This window comes from Petaurus breviceps, unplaced genomic scaffold, assembly GCF_028583685.1.
Source record: "Petaurus breviceps papuanus isolate PSGF00001 unplaced genomic scaffold, PetGlider_PUasm1.0 90895, whole genome shotgun sequence".
Classification (NCBI taxonomy): Eukaryota; Metazoa; Chordata; class Mammalia; order Diprotodontia; family Petauridae; genus Petaurus; species Petaurus breviceps.
This window is the reverse complement of record NW_027187372.1, coordinates 590,337-598,616: the sequence shown is the minus strand read 5'-3', so window position 1 is coordinate 598,616 and position 8,280 is coordinate 590,337. Positions and strand designations below refer to the sequence as shown.

The 8,280-nt window shown below is 44.8% G+C and overlaps 1 long non-coding RNA gene across 1 annotated transcript; it reads right to left on the bottom strand.

Moving 5' to 3' along the window:
• Positions 1-387: 387 nt before the first annotated feature.
• Positions 388-7,823, bottom strand: LOC138150967 (uncharacterized). The gene is made up of 3 exons (XR_011165707.1): positions 7,708-7,823; positions 5,852-5,914; positions 388-1,366 (listed from the first exon to the last, which is right to left on the bottom strand). It is a non-coding gene; the product is annotated as an uncharacterized lncRNA (long non-coding RNA).
• Between the last annotated feature and the right edge of the window lie 457 nt (positions 7,824-8,280).

The window sequence follows — 8,280 nt, the reverse complement described above, 5'->3', positions numbered from 1 at the left end:
AGACAGAGTAAATAGCCCCAAAGGACAAAAAAAGGGTTTCAGAGATTCCCCTTAGTGTCAGGGAACTAATTCTGTCTGGAGGGAGGCCTGATCAGTGGAAGATCCCTAAATCTGTCCTCAAATAGTCACATGTCCTTCCCCTTTAACCAACTCCCCACCTCCCCCCACACCCCAAAAGGGAAAACTGAACTTCAATTGTTAACTGTAATCATTTCCACCCCCAGCCCCCCTTTGAACTAGATCTCACAAAGCTTAGTTTATTTTAGTAAAAAATGCCTGGCAGTGAGAGATAATTTTTAAAGTATGTGTGAATTGCACTTCCTAACTGTGCCCCACCCTCAATCCACCTTTCCAGCAAATGTCATTGGATGATCCAAGACAATTCCAAAGGATTCATGATGAAAAAAATGCTATCCACCTCCAGAGAAAGAACTGATGAGCTCTGTGTGAAAATTGAAGTATAATTTTCTCACTTTATTTTTCTTGCTTTTGAAAAAAAATGGCTAATATGGAAATATGTTTGCACAATTTCACATGTATAATTCATATCATATTGCTTGCCTTCCCAGTGAGTAGAGGAGGGTGTAGGAGGGAGGGGGAGAATTTGGAACTCAAAATTTAAAAAGAAAACAATGTTTGAGAATAAATAATTTTAAAATTTCATTGGAAAGCAGTCTGTCTTAGGCTAAGAAGGTATTATCTTCACACTAAAACAAAAAAAAAAACCACATAGACTCTAATGAACGAATTTACTAATATGTGTCTCTATCCCCCTACCCCTGGGAAAATTAGTTCCTATCTCTTTGTATAATTATATCTAGCTATGAAGAGGAAAGGATTAATTTAGATGACAGTACTCCTGCCGGGTGCTCGGCTGCTCGTTCACATTCACTACGTTTTTAACCTGTGCTGTCTTTCAGGCATTACTTAAAGAATGGCCCCTAAATTCCCGGTTCTGCGACAGGGAGAGGAGTGCGTGAAGAGGGATGGCACCTGCTTCTCATTATCCCGGACCAATACGGCTCCGCTTACTCTGATGTTTTTCTCTCTGTTCCAGGAAGCCCTTTCACCAGAAGGCCAAGGTCATCTTCCTCCTCAGGTGGAACCCTTGGTATTCATTATAGGTATCAGGTGAGTAGCCAATTTAAGTCTTAGCTCAGAGACCTAGACGTACATCCGCTTGGGACCATGTGAAGACGATCAACTTCACATCACTAGAGACCTCATTAGGACCTGAACCTCTGGTCTTTCTGTTTCTCCTCCACTGCCAGTTCGGCTCAGAGGAAGGGGGAGGGGAGAAAAGGAAGGGAAGGGGAAAAAAAAAAGCCCACAGTCCCCAGAGCAGCAGGAGTCCAGCAGCAGAGAGCTGAAAGTGAGTAAACAAGCAATTACTGAAAAGGAAGATGGGGTAAAGTGAGAATCAGTTTAAATGATTCACTTCTACTTTTTGCCTGGAAGGATTTCTCCCTTCCCCCCCACCCCCGCCCCGCCCCCAACACCTTTTCAATGCATCAAAATGTAATTCCCACACCCCCTACCTTCTTTTTAAAGTGAAATTCCATCTCCCAGTGGTTTCTGGGTATGAAATGGGGTCCTGGAGGTGAACGGCAGGGGCTAGATTCTCACTGGCTTTGTCTGAGTCACTGTTCTTTGGACTCCTTTGTCTATTTCATGGGGGAAGGAGTAAGAGCTAACAGGGATAGGGCACCCCACCCCCACCCCCAGCTCCCCTGAATCCCTTGGGGGCTACAGAGATGAGATGGCTAAGAAAACTTCTGAGAAACTGGAGAGGGAACTCTACCCCACTTCTGGAAGTGTTGGGGGTAGGGGGCGGGGAAGTGAAAGAAACCACACATTCCTTTCTGTTTTGGCATAGGAAGCGCTAGCCTTCTGCTTGAAGGTCTGTCCCTCTCTCTCACTCTTCTCTTTCCCTGGTTCTATCCCAATTATGCCTTCATGGAAATAGCATCATCTAGTAATGACAGCAAGAAGGCAGAAGGCAGGAATCCTGGGTTGCGGCTCCATTCTGTGTGGGGTTGGACAGCTTCCTGTGGGTCTCATTTTCTCTTATGTGTAAAATGGCTATACGTTTTGCTTTGTAGAGCATCCTCCGAGGTTTTAATGATCCTGTTACAAAGGGATGAGCATTAATACCTCCCCATTTTGCTTTTTTTCGGTGTTTCCACAGGACTTTGTTATGTGGGCAAATGTCCTCTCTCCTTTTGCAATTGCCTAGGATTTGCAAATCCTCTTTTAGTCTGCCTCATTTTCCCACTCCTTATAGTCTTCCTGCTTTCTGATTCTGAATGTTATTAGTCTTGCATTTCTCATGGGCAGTCTACACTTCCCTTCTATGTCCTCCCTTACTTACACATCTTCCTTCTCTGTCAGCTGCCTTGAGTAGCTAGAGCTCTATGCCTTCTTTCCCCCTGTCTGTGCCCTGCTTCTCTTTACTATACAAGCCTCAACCTGTCCTTGGACCCAGATTAATTCTCCATAACACTGAAAACGACAGATGAGGTCAGACATGGTGAGAAGAGAAGGAAAAAAAAAATTTCCCCAGGAAACCAGTCTCATTCATAACCAGCTTTCCAAATGGGAATAACAGACGGCAGTGCCTGTTTCTGTATGTGCTAGGGGGTGTGGGGGAGGGAGAGAAGAGAAGGATGGCAACAGCCCAAAATCTTGTTTTACCCATAACATACTACTACATTCCATTTTTTATTTCCCGATTAATCTTTAAAATAGAGCCTACATCAGGGATCTTTGGCCCCCAAAGGAAAAACATCAGGCATCTCTGGGGTTTAGGGGTACAGCCCTCTTAGCCCCCAGAATCCCAAAGCAGTTTGTTACCTTGCCAACTGGTACAAGGGAGTTAATGCTGCTAGAATCTTGGTTGGCACTGTTGGGAGGGAGGGAAAGAAGGAGGGAAGGTTGGGGATACTAACAAGGTCCCTGGAGTGCTTTGTTGCCATCCCAGGTCTTCTCTTATTTGACAGAAGGAGGAGAGGAAATTCTTTATTCTTCCTGGTAATAGAACAATACTTAGTGATTTGCACTTTAAAGCTCTATTCCACCTCGACAGGACGCAGTAGGAGGTAGCTGAAAAGGCCCTGGATTTGGACTCGAAGGACCTGGATACGATTCCAGACTCTTCCACTTACTTCCTAGGGACCAGGACAATCCAATTCACCTCACCTCTTGGGCCAGCTTTCTCACTTGTAAAATGAAGGACATGGATCAGATGTGCTCTAAGGTCCCTGCTAGCTCTGCCTAGGATTGCTTGTGATCAGCCACTATACCTTCTAGCTGTTTTCAAATGTGAAGAGGAAGAGAGGGAGGAAGAGAAGGAAGGAGGGAGAGAGAAGAAGAGAAGGAAGGAAAGAAGGAAGGAAGGAGAGGGAGGAAGAGAAGGAGGGAGAGAGGGAGGAAGGAAGAGAAGGAGGGAGGGAGGGAGGAAGGAAGAGAAGGAGGAAGGGAGAGAGGAGGGGCAGAGGGGAAGAGAGAGGGAGGGAGGGAAGGGGAGAGAGGAAGGAAGAGAAGGATGGAGGGAGGAAGAGAAGGATGGAGGGAGGCAGGAAGAGAAGGATGGAGGGAGGGAGGAAGAGAAGGATGGAGGGAGAGAAGAAGAGAAGGATGGAGGGAGAAAGAGGGAAGAAGAGAAGGATGGAGGGAGAGGGAGGAAGGGAGAAGAAAAAAAATCTTTCATTTAACCCCACTGCCTCCTCATGCTACAATCCTATTTCATTTGATGGCGTTTGCCCCCCCCTGCTCTGTCCCCATCTTCCCCGACTCCTCTACTGCATTTGACAGTCTGGAGTCCCTTCTTGGAACTTTCCATCCTTGACTTAAGTGATCTAGTGTCCTGGTTCTCCCACCACCTCTCCAACTAATCTGTTTCCTTCCGTGGCTCTTCATCTTCACCTGCCAGGCCCACTATGAGCTGTCCTCAGCCTCAGTCTGTTGTTCTGTCTTATCTCCTAGCTATTCCTTGGAACCTTCTCTCTGTTCCCTGCTTCTGCTATCATTTTTGTGTTAATAATGACTTCCAAATTTATCTCTAAAGTTCTGTCTTCTCCTTGGGGCTCCTTATCTTTAACTGCCTCCCAGACACTTTCAGTTGGAGGCCTCGCCCTGGCCCCAAAATCACCAAGCCCTGTGACCTTGAGAAGTCACTTAAACCCTTTGGGGTCTGTTTTCTTATAGGTCAAGAGGGTTGGACTAACTGGTATCTTCACTTCCTGCTCTAATATGCAAAGACTGTGACTAATTGAGACTTCCCCATCCCTCTTCTAACAAATTCTCTTTATCCCAACAGCTTTTCACTGTTGTCAGTGGCACCATCCTCCCACCTGGCCTCAAAACCCGGAGGCCATCCTGGCTTTGGTGCTGTTCTTTAATGATATCCAATCATCACCAAGTCCAGTCAATCCTCCCTCTCCATGTCTCTCCTAGGTTTTCCTTTCTTTTCATTCCCACTATTCCTCCCATAGTCTAGGGCCTAAGGGCCTAGATGGTAAGCCTATAAACTGGCCTGCCTGGGATGGGATTCTTCCACACCAATCCAGCATGGGCAGACTAGTCTTCCTTAAATCATATGAGTTTTATCATATAATTTATCTGTCTTTTATAATGACTTATGAGGTCAGAGGTGTGACAAAGTAGAGCACTGGGTCTGGATTCAGGAAGATCTGAATTCAAATTTGTTCTCAGCTGTGTGACCCTGACCAAGTCATTTAAATCTGTCTGCCTTAGTTTCCTAAACTGTAAAACAGGGATCAAATGGAATACTGTAGAGAGCTTAGCTCAGTGGGTAACCTTTGTAGGATACTGATAAGTTAAGCATTCAGTACTTGGCATACATTTGGTGCTTAATAAATGCTTGTTTCCTTCCCTTCCCCTTTTGTGGTCTGTTAGATAAGGTGAATTATTCAATCTTAACTTCTACTGCAACATGTATCTTTTGCTCTAGTCAGACTATCTCATCACTGTCCCATAAACATACAAACATTACTGCTGCCCAGAGGCAGATTTTAGTAGAGTTCCTCTGATCAGTTAGAATTCTTCCCCATTTGCCTATCCATATAAATGAGTAAGAATTAGCTCAACTTCCATCTTTCCCATGAAGCCTCCTCTAACAACCCATAGAGGATCTGTCTCCCTCTCTCCCCCACTCCCCTTCCGTCGTCTTTCTCTCCTGTTTCAGTAATAGCTCACATCTGTAATATGTTTGTAAAGCAATTTTTTTTCATGTATTCTCATCTAATCGTTCCAACAATCCTGTGAGGTTGGTGCTATTATTATCCCAATTTTGCAGATGGGGAAACAGGCTGAGAGAGGTTAAGTGATTTGCCCAAGGCTACACAGCTAGCTACTAGGAGAGTGGAATTCTGGTCTTCCTAAGTCCAATTCCAGCATTTTTATCCACCATAGTCCCTATTTACCTTTTAGGAAAAGAACATTTGATTTGGAAATCAATACCTGGGTTTGAGTACCAGTTCTTCTACTTACTACCTGTGTGGCCTTAGGGGAAAAAAATCACCTCTCTGTGCCTCAGTTTTCTCATTTTTAGAATCAAAGAGCTCAACTGCATGACCTCTATATCCCCACTAACTCTATATCCTATTATCTTTTGGTTTCCTTAAATATTTCAGTATATTAACTATATCCTTTTATTGTATATAGGATATATAACTATATCCTTATAGATTGTTTTTCACATGCACATTTATTCTTTTCCAAACTAGATGATAAGCTCCTTGAGGACAGGGGCCATGGCTTATACTTTCCCCATATTTACCTGTATGTGTCACACATACATAATAATGGTAAAGACAAAGTATGTACCAACCAACTGGGGAGACTTAGTTTAAACATTCATTCTTCTTTTGGTAAACACAAACTCATCTTCACCCTGCAATTGAGACAAGTGGACACATGTACCATAAAGACCTGAAGGAGCTGAAATGGAAGCCAGGATATGCATTTCCAAATCCTCTCTCTCTCTCTCTCTCTGTCTCTCTGTCTCTCTCTCTGTCGGTCTCGTCTCTCTCTCTGTTGGTCTCTCTCCTATCATACTTCTAAAGAGGGAAGGATGTTCTACAGAACCTAAATGTTCCAGACTGACTTCTAACATTTCTATTTGATACTAAGTGACCTTGGACAAGCTACTTAATTAACCTTTTGGGGCTTCCTAGCCCCTTCACCCATTAAAAAGGGATACCCCCACCTCATCCTTTGCAAGAGAAGTTAAGAGGCTTTAAGTGCCTAGAGCTGCTTGACAGAAAGAAGTTACTAAGATGTCTTCTGAAGAGACAACTCTGGCCCTATTCACTAGTAAAAGCCTGTAAGACCTGTTAACAGCTTGCACAGCCCACAATGAAAGGACAGCCCCCACAGTTTCATCTTTACAGCTGTTCCTAGCAGTCACACACCAAGCACCGCCTTTTGAAAAAATGTTTTCAGGGAGAAAATCCGAAGCCAGAGGAAAATGTCACCAGGATGGTGCCCTGTGCACCTCCTAGAGTTCAGAGACTTCCAGCTATGGTGACTGATCCCCTGCTTACAGGGATTTCTCCCATGGCCAGAAAAATAATAAAAGGCATTCTAGTTTCTCAAGTAGGTCATACAGATTCCAGAAAAGAAAAGAAAAAAGTCTGCTAAATACAGATGCCAAAAAGCTTTCACCCTCTCTCCAGTCCAAAAATAAAAATTGGAAAATTAAAGAAAAGAGGGGTTGTGGTGCAGGCTGACAAAAGCCAGGAAAATGAAAGCAAAGGGTGGGGCCCTTCCTGTCCTGAATTCACCCAGCCTGCAGCAAAGGATAGCTTAGACTGAGCCAGAAGAATATATGTACACACTTCTTTCTCAAACTTTGACTGCTGTTCCTAAGAATGGATGTGCTCTCCTATATATCTTTTCACAAATGAATACGTATTTGTGACAGGTTTGAGATCATCATAAGGGGAGACTTCCTAACCATTAGAGCTGTCCAGAAATAAGAGACTGTCTACCCAAGATTTGGGATAGTATAAAGTCCCTCCCTGGAACTGTTTAATCTGAGGCTGTTTGCCCACTTGTTGGAAATGTCATGAAGGATGAGGGGAGAGAATTTGTTTAAGCTTCTGTGGTTCAACAATTCTAGATTACATCCTTTGTAGGATACTGGGGAGTTAGGCATGCTGGGTCCTCTAAAGGGGGGGGGGGGGAAGGAGAAGAAAGAGGGAGGACTCTCACTCCACCCCCACTACTACTTCTAGTAAACGCACTTTAACACTTCTTTTAAAAAAATCTCCTTACTAAAGCAAACCCTAGAGGGTGATGCAAAGCAGAGAAACACTTTGGGGATTTTTTTTTAAACCTAAGGAGCTCTGCATTTCATTATTTGTTCTGGAAAGTTGCACATTCAGTTCCAAGGGGGGGGGGGGGGGGGCGGGAGGGGGGCGGGGAAGAACTGCTTTGTGTCCCAAGTTTGGAGGCTGGAATTAAAACAAGAACATGGAAATAGTTTATTTGCTATCCTGGCTCCTACCCACCTACCCTCCATCTGGTTATGGGGCTGATTTGGCTTTCGGTTACTTATGAAGCTTCCAGAAAATATTCTACCAATCACTTCCCCCACTACCACCCCTCTCCTATGATACTAAAAAAAAGAGGGGGGCCCTTTGAACCCACCCCCCCACTCCTCCCACTATCTAAAACAGCTACCTGTCCTTGGAACCACCTCCTCTCCATCCCTTCAAGGCTGGTCTTCCTTTGCAAGTTCAAACATCAGGAAACCAAACCCTTTCTCCAGCCCTGCTGGCAGCATGCCCAGCCCCTCCTATTCCAGTCCCCCCACCCCCACCCCTTCCCATTCCTGGCCCTTCCCTGAGCCATCAACTTCTTCCCCCAGACAAACAATGAGCCTGTGTGTGTCCCCCGGAGTAGTGCAAAGGGTGGAGCCAGGGAGAGGGAATAAAGGGGTTGGGGGGGAGGGCCGGTAGAGATTCTGGGAGACACCAAGAGGGATCTTGCTACATTGAAGGAAGTGCCCCAAGCTACACAGGACTAGAAACATCCTCTGTGGCTGGCAGCCTGGACCAGCCAGAGATAGACCTAAAAGAACAGTGTTTACAGAGGCCAAGTCTATGAACCCAGAAAACAGCATTAGTTAGGCATAAGGGCCAAGGAAGGCATTGTAGGAGTCAAAGGGAAGATATTAAAAGAAACAAGAAATGAGAAATTCAGGACTTTGAGGGAGCACAGTCTGAGCAAAAGGAAAGACATTTATAAGTACAA